The sequence below is a fragment of the Schistocerca gregaria genome, chromosome 8 (genome assembly GCF_023897955.1).
Source record: "Schistocerca gregaria isolate iqSchGreg1 chromosome 8, iqSchGreg1.2, whole genome shotgun sequence".
Taxonomy (NCBI): domain Eukaryota; kingdom Metazoa; phylum Arthropoda; class Insecta; order Orthoptera; family Acrididae; genus Schistocerca; species Schistocerca gregaria.
Window position 1 is genome coordinate 244,210,554 of NC_064927.1, and position 9,154 is coordinate 244,219,707.

The following is a 9,154-nucleotide window of genomic DNA, read 5'->3' on the forward strand; positions in this document are numbered from 1 at the left end:
AGGCAACACTGGATGTGAGGAATTCCTGAAATGTCTGCAAGGGATGGTTTTGGGGGAGGGGAGGAGGATCCCTTTGAGAAGGCGGTCGGAACTGTTCTAAACAAGGTTCAACACTGGGTCTAGTATTTGGGGGCTGTGTTTGGGTGGTGAAGTGATATTTCCAGTTGAGGTTCCGGGTGAAAGAGAGGAGATCTTTAACCAGGGCAGTGTGGTTGAATTTAGGTGTGGGGCTAAAGGTTAAGCCTTTTGATAGAACAGATGTCTCTTGAGGAGAGAGGGATCTGGATGAGAGGTTTAGAACTGAATTGGAGTTGCACCAGAGGCGCACCAGACTCAGACAGGCAACCAAATCAGCCATAGCAGAACACTGTCTAGAGCTCGGTCACTCGATGAACTACAATGATGCCAAGATTGTCACACAAACCCCTATATATTGGGACAGTGTCATAAAAGAGTCCATCAAGATCATGCAGAATCTCATCAACTGTGGCACTGGATACCAGCTCAGCACTGTCTGGGATCTGGCTCTTGAACTTCTGAAAGCTCAACGCAAAACATATCAAGATTTCACCAGAAACAGGAGTGGGAACCGAGAAAACAGCCATGAGACAGAGCACCAGACACTACAGATTTGTCCTGACACTCCCGAGATGACGACCACAACCTTAGAGGACATCCAAGTCGGGTGCAGATGGCATTCGGAACACTAGTGACCAGAGGAGGCCATGGGAGATGGACCTAGCGGGCGCGGACCGCGAATGAGTCACTCGATGCGGCGTGGACCAGTTACGAAGCGCCCAGCAAGAAATAGAAGTGGAGACCAAGGAAACAGCCCGGATACAGAGCACCAGCCATTACAGATGATGACCACAACCCCAGAGAGTGGACGTGGATGGCAGTGGGCTGGTTCTTCTACTGGATCCTGTGGTTGACTGGCAGGTTGAAGTGCATCCTGAATGTCTCTAAATGAGAATCAATTCTTTCTGAACACTGACTGTAAGTGTTCTATTTCCATTGCCAAACTGTCAGGGTCTGACAGAGTATGTGCTCTGTGAACTAGAGCTTTGATTACTCCGTTCTTCTGACAATAGGTCGAAGAGGAACCTCATTCTTGTGACCTTTGGATAGTCCATACAGCCTAGGTGGCAATAGTGCTTTGGAATGCAGCTGTTTGATGACTTGATTAGATAGGCCCGTCTCCTTCAGCAGAGCTGTGATCATTTTGTCCATGCGGTCACTTCCTATTGGTTAGTTTGCAGGACCCTTCAGAAGCTGTTGCACTTTTCTGTCGTAATCTGTCTTCTTTAGGATGACTGGGAAGCCTGAAGGCACCTTTGGACACAGTGTGTATCGCAGACTGACACACACTGACTTATACCTGCAAGCTAACATCCGGCACAGAAGAACGGAGTGCTCAAAACTCTAGTCCACAGAGCACATACTCTGTCAGACCCTGACAGTCTGGCAATGGAAATAGAACACTTACAGTCAGTGTTCAGCAAGATAGATTCTCATCTAGAGACATCCAGAAGGCACTTCGACCTGCCAGTCAGTCACAGGATCCAGTAGAAGAACCAGAAGAGGCGAAGAGGGTGGTATACATGCCATATCCAGGACAGATCTCTGCTAAGATCAGCAGAATTCTCATGAAACATGACATCAAGAGTGTATTTTTCCCACCCACCAAGATTGGGACAATGTTGGGGGATGTAAAGGATGACCTGGGGATACTGAAGCCAGGCATGCGAGTGTGTGATGTCACACATCAGCCACACCACCAGGACTGTGGACATCACATGTAAAGAACACCAGAGGCACACCAGACTCAGACAGGCAACCAAATCAGCCAAAGCAGAACACTGTCTAGAGCTCGGTCACTTGATGAACTACAATGACGCCAAGATTGTCACACAAACCCCTATATATGGGGACAGTGTCATAAAGGAGTCCATCAAGATCATGCAGAATCTCATCAACGGTGACACTGGATACCAGCTCAGCACTGTCTGGGATCTGGCTCTTGAACTTCTGAAAGCTCAACTCAAAACATATCAAGATTTCACCAGAAACAGGAGTGGGTACTGAGAAAACAGCCATTAGACAGAGCACCAGACACTACAGATTTGTCCTGACACTCCCAAGATGACGACCACAACCTTAGAGGACATCCAAGTCGGGCGCAGATGGCGTTTGGAACACCAGCGACAGAGGAGACGGGCCTAGTAGCCGCGGACTGCAAACGAGACACTCGACGTTGTGCAGACCAGTTACGAAGCTCCCAGCAAGAAATACAAGTGGAGACCAAGGAAACAGCCAGGATACATAGCATCAGACCCTACAGATGACAATGGTGACCTCAAAGAGCAGCCGAGGTGGACGTGGATGGCAGTGGGAACACCAGTGACCAGAGAGGGCCATGGGAGCCGTGTGTGGTGGGCACAGACCGCAGGGGGAACACCCATTCGCAATCCAATTCCAATCGATGATTTAATGCTACAATCACCTAGGCAAGAGGCACAGCAGAATCACTTTCAGAAGCGTGTGAAAATTCCATTGTTGTGGTCTTCAGGCCAAAGACTGGTTTGATGCAGCACTCTGTGCCAGTCTATCATGTGAAAGCTTCTTTATCTCTACATAGCTGCTGTAACCTGTCTGTTTGAACCTGCTTGCTGTAATCAAGTCTTTGCCTCCCTTCAGAACTTTCATCCCCTCCTTCCCCTACCCACATTGCCTTCCATTACCAAACTGGCAATTCTTTGTTGCCTCATGATGTCTCATATCAACTGATCACTTCACATTGTCTCATAAATTTCTATTTCCTCGATTCAATTCAGTACCACCTCATTTGTTTTCCAATTTCCCCAGATATCTCTAACATTCTTCTATAGCCAAACATTTCAAATGCTGGTTGCCTGAACTACTTATCGCCACATTTTGCTTTCGTATAAAGGTACACTACAGACAAATACCTTCAAGAAATACTTCATAACATTTAAATTTATGCTGGATGTTAACAAATTCCTTTTTTTCATAAATGCTTTTCTTAGTGTGGCCAGTCTGCATTTTATACCCTTTCTACTTTGGCCATCATTGGTTACTTTGTTGCTCAGATTGCAAAACTCTTATTACTTTGAGTGTCTCATTTCCTAACCCACATACCACCAGTAGAAAAATGCTCCTGTTGGGAGCACAAAAAGATGAATGTATGCCTATATTTTTTTTTAAAAAAATGGACTCAAAAGTGGGGTACCAGCTGCCTCATTCTGCCTTCCTTAGCACCTTTAAATATCTTCCCAAAAATTTTGGCATATGAACATATTGACACTCTAATATGCAACTCAGCTGTCACTCCGACAAGCTCTCCTAACTGTAACCCTCTCAGACCTGCTAGCCCATCGCTGAGAGTCATTCATACCATCAACTCCCATTAGCCCATTCTCACTCATTTATTCTGCCAACTCAGTGTTATCTCTTTGTGTCTCTCTGTCAGTGTCTCACAGTCAGTCTGCTATGTTCTGTCCTACTACTACTGTCTCCTGTCACTATTTCCCCCTTCCCCTCTCTCTTATTACTGGTATCTCATTCATTCCTGCCCACTGCTTCTATCTCTTCTCATTGTCACTATCTCTCTCTTCCTCAGGGTCATTGTCACAGACACATTCTTTCATTATCACTGGCTCTCACCCACTTCCACTTTATTCTTCTCATTTTTCCTCTCCCACTGGCACTGTATCCTTCACTCTTTTCTTGTCATTGTTCTGTCACTAACAACTATGTTCCACTGCCACTGTGCCCCTCTCTTTCTCTCACACTGCCATTGTGTCCTTCACTCTTTCTATACTACAACCACTATCTACTATTGTTCATTACTTTTCCATCTCTTTTCCACTGCAATTGTCTGCTCTTTCAGCATAAAATAGTGCAAATATGCTTCCATGCTAAAATTTCTGAGATTTTTTTTTTTTAAAGTGCTGCTACTTTTCAGCCAGTGTCATTTAAACAGGATCATATTTGTATCTTTGGTGCTCTGATAGGAGCATTTTTCTCATTGTTCCCTTCTTTTCCTTGTTGCAACAGGGCATGTCACTCATGTGAAAAAGAAATTTGTGGATTAATTAAATGTTGATAGTTTACTTATGTGAAATAACACAAAGCTAATTTTATACCTCAGATCGAATTTTATGGACACAAAAAATTTTGCATGTGCTTCAGTACTACAACATGGAGTTTGCAGAACCCTTCTGAGAATAACAAACACACCTAACAGCACATTTCTCTGTGCTAAATCGCTTTATAAACTGCATTTTCACATTTCACCAGATTTTACATGTGCATGTAGGGTAATTTGAACCTTTGTTTCTCAGAAATGAGTAAAAGTATCAGCAAAATTTCCAAAGCTGTTTGATATAAGGATCTTAGGAATATATGGTAAAAACTTCAGCCATTTTCTGTACATAACTTTCTTGGAATCCACAGCTCAGTTTCGGTACCCAAAAAACCAGCTTCTGGGGTGTTTCTTGGTAATGGATAAAGATGTTTGAAAATGAGTAGATGGAACTTCTAGATAAATGCCTAGAGAGTATACTGTTCAAATTCAATCGATTTGCTGCAGTTAGTTATTTAGATATTGTTGCTGATGGTGAAAAATACTTTCCTCAGGAAATGGCCATGAATTGAACTGGGCCTCCACAAGCCTCTTAAAGCACACCATAAACCACATCTAATGAAAAAGAACCAACCAATTTGCTCCATTTGCCCAAGCTGGAGGAAGTGTGTAATATTCAGACATTGACCCTTTACTGTAGGATAGTTGCAAAAAGACACTCCTTCTGTCAGGTATACAAATGGCCCTTGCCCAAGGGGTATCCAAAAAAACTTGACCCAACCTTTCTGGCTCCAAAAGAACACGAGGCAGAAACCCCCCTGAAAAATCCCATTTTACATGCTGTGTTTTGGAACATATTGGTAGTGCATGTTGTGATGTGTGTACCATCTACCCTTATTTTATTTTTACTGGTGGTCACTGTATAAGCTTGTTTCAAGGCTCTACCTATTCCACTGAACTGCTTTTCCAGTCCTTGGCTGTCTCTGACAGAATTACAATGTCATACACAAACCACAAACTTTTTATTTCTTCTCCCTGAATTTTAATTTTTTTTTCAAATTTCTCCATTGTTGTACTCTGTCTCAACTACAGCTTTCCTTTCATATCCTTCCTTATAATTTCAGTCTGGTTTCTGTACAACATATAGTTAATTAGTAAATAACCTTTTGCTCCCTGTGTTTTATCACTGTTCCCTTCAAAATTTCAAAGTGTGTCCTGTTCCCATGGATTTTACATGCAGGTGGCAGCTCAACTGTAGCTCCACTCAGCTCTGTGGAGTCAAAATGGTTGTCTGTCACACCAGGGCCTATGAATCAACGATTGGCTGTCTCTGTACAGGTACATTTTTAAAGTGCTCAACAAAGGTGCACAGGTGGTGCTGAGATTGTTGCCAAACTAGTGAGATGAGAGGACAGTCTTAGAGAGACCCTTTGCTGTTTTATTCACGCATATGTTAATGTCGCATTACCTGTGATCACACCACAGGCAGTTGTGAAACAGGAGGGCTGAAAATGCATAAACACCCATTGCAGCTACAGATCATATTACAATGGTTTTGAACAGATCCTAGTGGTTGCACCCTGGACACTAGAGCAACATTTGCGGTTTTGTTACACTCCAAAAGGGTGCAGTCTTGCTCAGTGACATTGCAGGCCAATGACAATGTCCTTAGAGAAGGGTTGAATTGTCCAGGAGAGGGGAGCCAACAGTATCAAAGGTCATCAAGAATGTTGTCCTGCTGCTCTCTGCACTGGAAACCGTTGTTTTCATCTGCGAAAAGTGTGGAGAATCAATACCCTAAGGTGGTTTCATTAATGCCCTTTCTACCACCCCGTAAACCCTGTTCATGTCGATACTGAGTGGTGGCATGTCTGAAACGTTTCCTTGGCCACCCATAAGAAAACTGTGTGATTTCAACAATGTTGGGCTTGTGATTCTAACCTCCATCAGAGAGGCATCAAAAGAAGGAGTATGTGATTACTCTCCCATTGTGTGATACACCCACAGTGGTATCGGGAAGAATTGTGTTGAAATTTGTTGCTAATAAGGCATCATTAACCTAACTTACACCTTGTAGAAACATCTGAGCTCTGGCCTTTCTTTTCACATGTTGACAGCTTGCTGTCTGAAACATTGCGGAGCCTGAGGGTGACATTGCAAGGCACCAGGCATTTGCACCACTACAGAGAAGGTTGTAGGCACCTTTGAGTCAAATTTCAAACTTCTGAGTCACAGTGGGATAGAATTATAGGGTTTCGGAAAAGTGACTGTGTTGCACAGTGTCTTTTTCTGTGTTACAAATAGAAAGTTTGATCAGAAAATGTAGTATCAGGTTAATTATAAACTTAGTCCTCTGTTTTTTGGAAGGAAACTAAACAGGTGGCTGCTGAGGTTTCCATGCACAAGTGCAGCATCATACATCACACTTAATCCAAATTATGTATTTCTGAAAACTATCCTTATATCATCTTAAAATTTTCTGCAAATAAAACTGAAACGAGAACATATGCAGTTCTTCCATAAGAAACTGATGCCAGTTTTGTCTCTGTACATCAAATAGTTAGACGGGGGGATGAAATGTAGATTGCACATTTGTTGTGATCAGAACATGGCAACTCTTCTCCACACATCCACGTGTTCCTGTTGAAATGTTGATCCTAAAGTATAGTACTCTTGAACAGACTATGGTATAGAACAGATATTACTCTGACCAGACTGGATGCTTCCAGTAATCAGCAGTCCAAGTAGCTTCCTACCACAAGCATTCAGATGTAAACTACATTGTGTAGGATGCAATTCAGTGGCATCCATGTGGGAATGCTCCTCTCTTCTTTAGTGACTCTTGCATGTCTGCATTACCAAATTTCACAGAATATTACCTTCAAGGTCTCAGTTGTATAGCTGATGTCACGCTGCTGCCTGCACTCTCATTTCTGATCAGTCCCCTACCAACTACTACTATATAGCAGTAAGACTTATTTTTTGATGTTTAAAGCCCATCGTTTCTACACTTAGTTGTACATTCTTTCCTGAACTGAGGAACTACTTCTGAACTTGTTACGGTTATCTGAGTGCTTTTGTCCAGTTTACAAATAGTTAAAGCTATTGGAGATATCTAGTCTGAAGCTCTTAGTCTTGCAGCATCTCCAGGAACTTTCTGCTAGTTTAATATGTTTCTTTGTGTACTGAATTCTTAATTGTATGTCTCATTTGGAGTCACACTGTTGATCTAAAATGGTGCCTATGCATTTGAAGACGGGCACCAGACTTCTGATCTATCTCAAACATTACTGCTGCCACCTGAAGGTGACCACATAACAACTAACTGCCAATTTGTTAAGAAGTTTCAAGATTAACTGCTCTTTCTTGTAAAGCAATACTGAAATCACTTCATTGCCAAAAATGACAAGAAACACTAGGTTACAGCACTCTACATGAAAACAATTCTGACACTGGTATCACTGATTTTAATTTCTTATTATTCTGCATTATTATTCACACAATAAAAAACTGGTTGAGGTAAGTGATTAATGATAACTGTTCTGTCATCAACAAGCATTTTGCGATTCTTAACACCAGTATATTGCCTAAATAGTTAAAAAAAATTAGAGTTGTCATTCTTTTGTTGTTGTCTTCCGGTTAGTCTGTTAACGTCTCTTTCATCTCTGCATAAATACTACAACCTACACCCATTTGAACTTGCTTATTACATTTGAGCCTTGGTCTCCACAATTTTTACACCGCACACTTCCTTTTATCACCAATTAATCCATTGGTTGCCATACTGTACAATGGAAAAGACCATTCATAGTGAAATGTGTGTTATTGTAACTGTATTATTCAAAATAATTCAATCAGTGAGACCTCAGTTATCACTGTTAATTAACTGATTCATGCTATCCTGCACTTCACCTCAAAGTAGTCATCATTCAATGATTTAACTGTCCAAAATGAGGTCCATATTTTGCACTTCTATCAGATCTAACTCCATTGTCCAGCTAGTTATCAACTATTATGAAAGATAAAATTGATTTCAAAGATGAAATTATTCTCATTTTTCTCCACGAGATGCTGTCTCTAAGTGAAAGTTGGTGGTCCACAGAACTTGCTCTGATCTTAACAGTGCAGCATGAAAAGCTTCTTCTGTTGGTCTACTATATCATATTTGAATGTCTTTCAGCCACATATTTCTCAGTCTTCAATGGTCTATTGCCCTGTATCATTCCTTCAGTAGTAAATTGTAATAATTTTTGTCTCGCCTCTCATATGTCACAAGCGTTGCGTCTTTCTTCCTTTTACAAGGTGCAGATGTTATTTTTGCTTTTTTATCCAGTGAAGGACCTCGACATTTTAAATATCCCTGCATTCAGGTGACATAGATAAAAATACCTTTCAAGGGCTCCAGTTTGTTTTTCAGTACTTAGGTCCAAGGTCCAACTCGTGTATCCATCAAGCAGAATACAGAAAATGTTGCACAGAAAATTTTTGTTCTCAGTTCTGACCTCATGAGGAATTTTCTCATGTTGAATTTGTTCTTCACCTGTTGAATTCTTAATTTTATGTTTCATTTGGAGTCACACTGTTGATCTAAAATGCTGTCTTTGCATTTGAAGGAGGGCACTTGTTCAACTGTAGCATTTTTTACTGAAAGATCTGTTTGGATCTTACTTTTAGAGAAAACCATAATTTTTGTTTTGAATGGGTTAACAGAATATCTGAACTCTTAGGTTCTTGATATAAAGTAGAGTGGATTAAATACTATCAAAATATCCAGATAGAGTTGTCTGAAAATTCTTCGAACATGACAACTGGATAATATATTTAACACACAGGAAGATTTTAGGGCATTTTATTATTATCATCAATTGTTTTAACATTTTATACTGAATTCTCATACAGTTCTTGTCTCAAATTAAAATTCAGCACCTTTTAGCTTATGAGTCAATGAGTTTACTTAAAAACATTTTTCTCAAAGGTAGTAGTAATCTGGAATGACACACCTTATAAAAGCTAGAGAAAGATATCCAATGTACTTGTAAAATGCCTCAA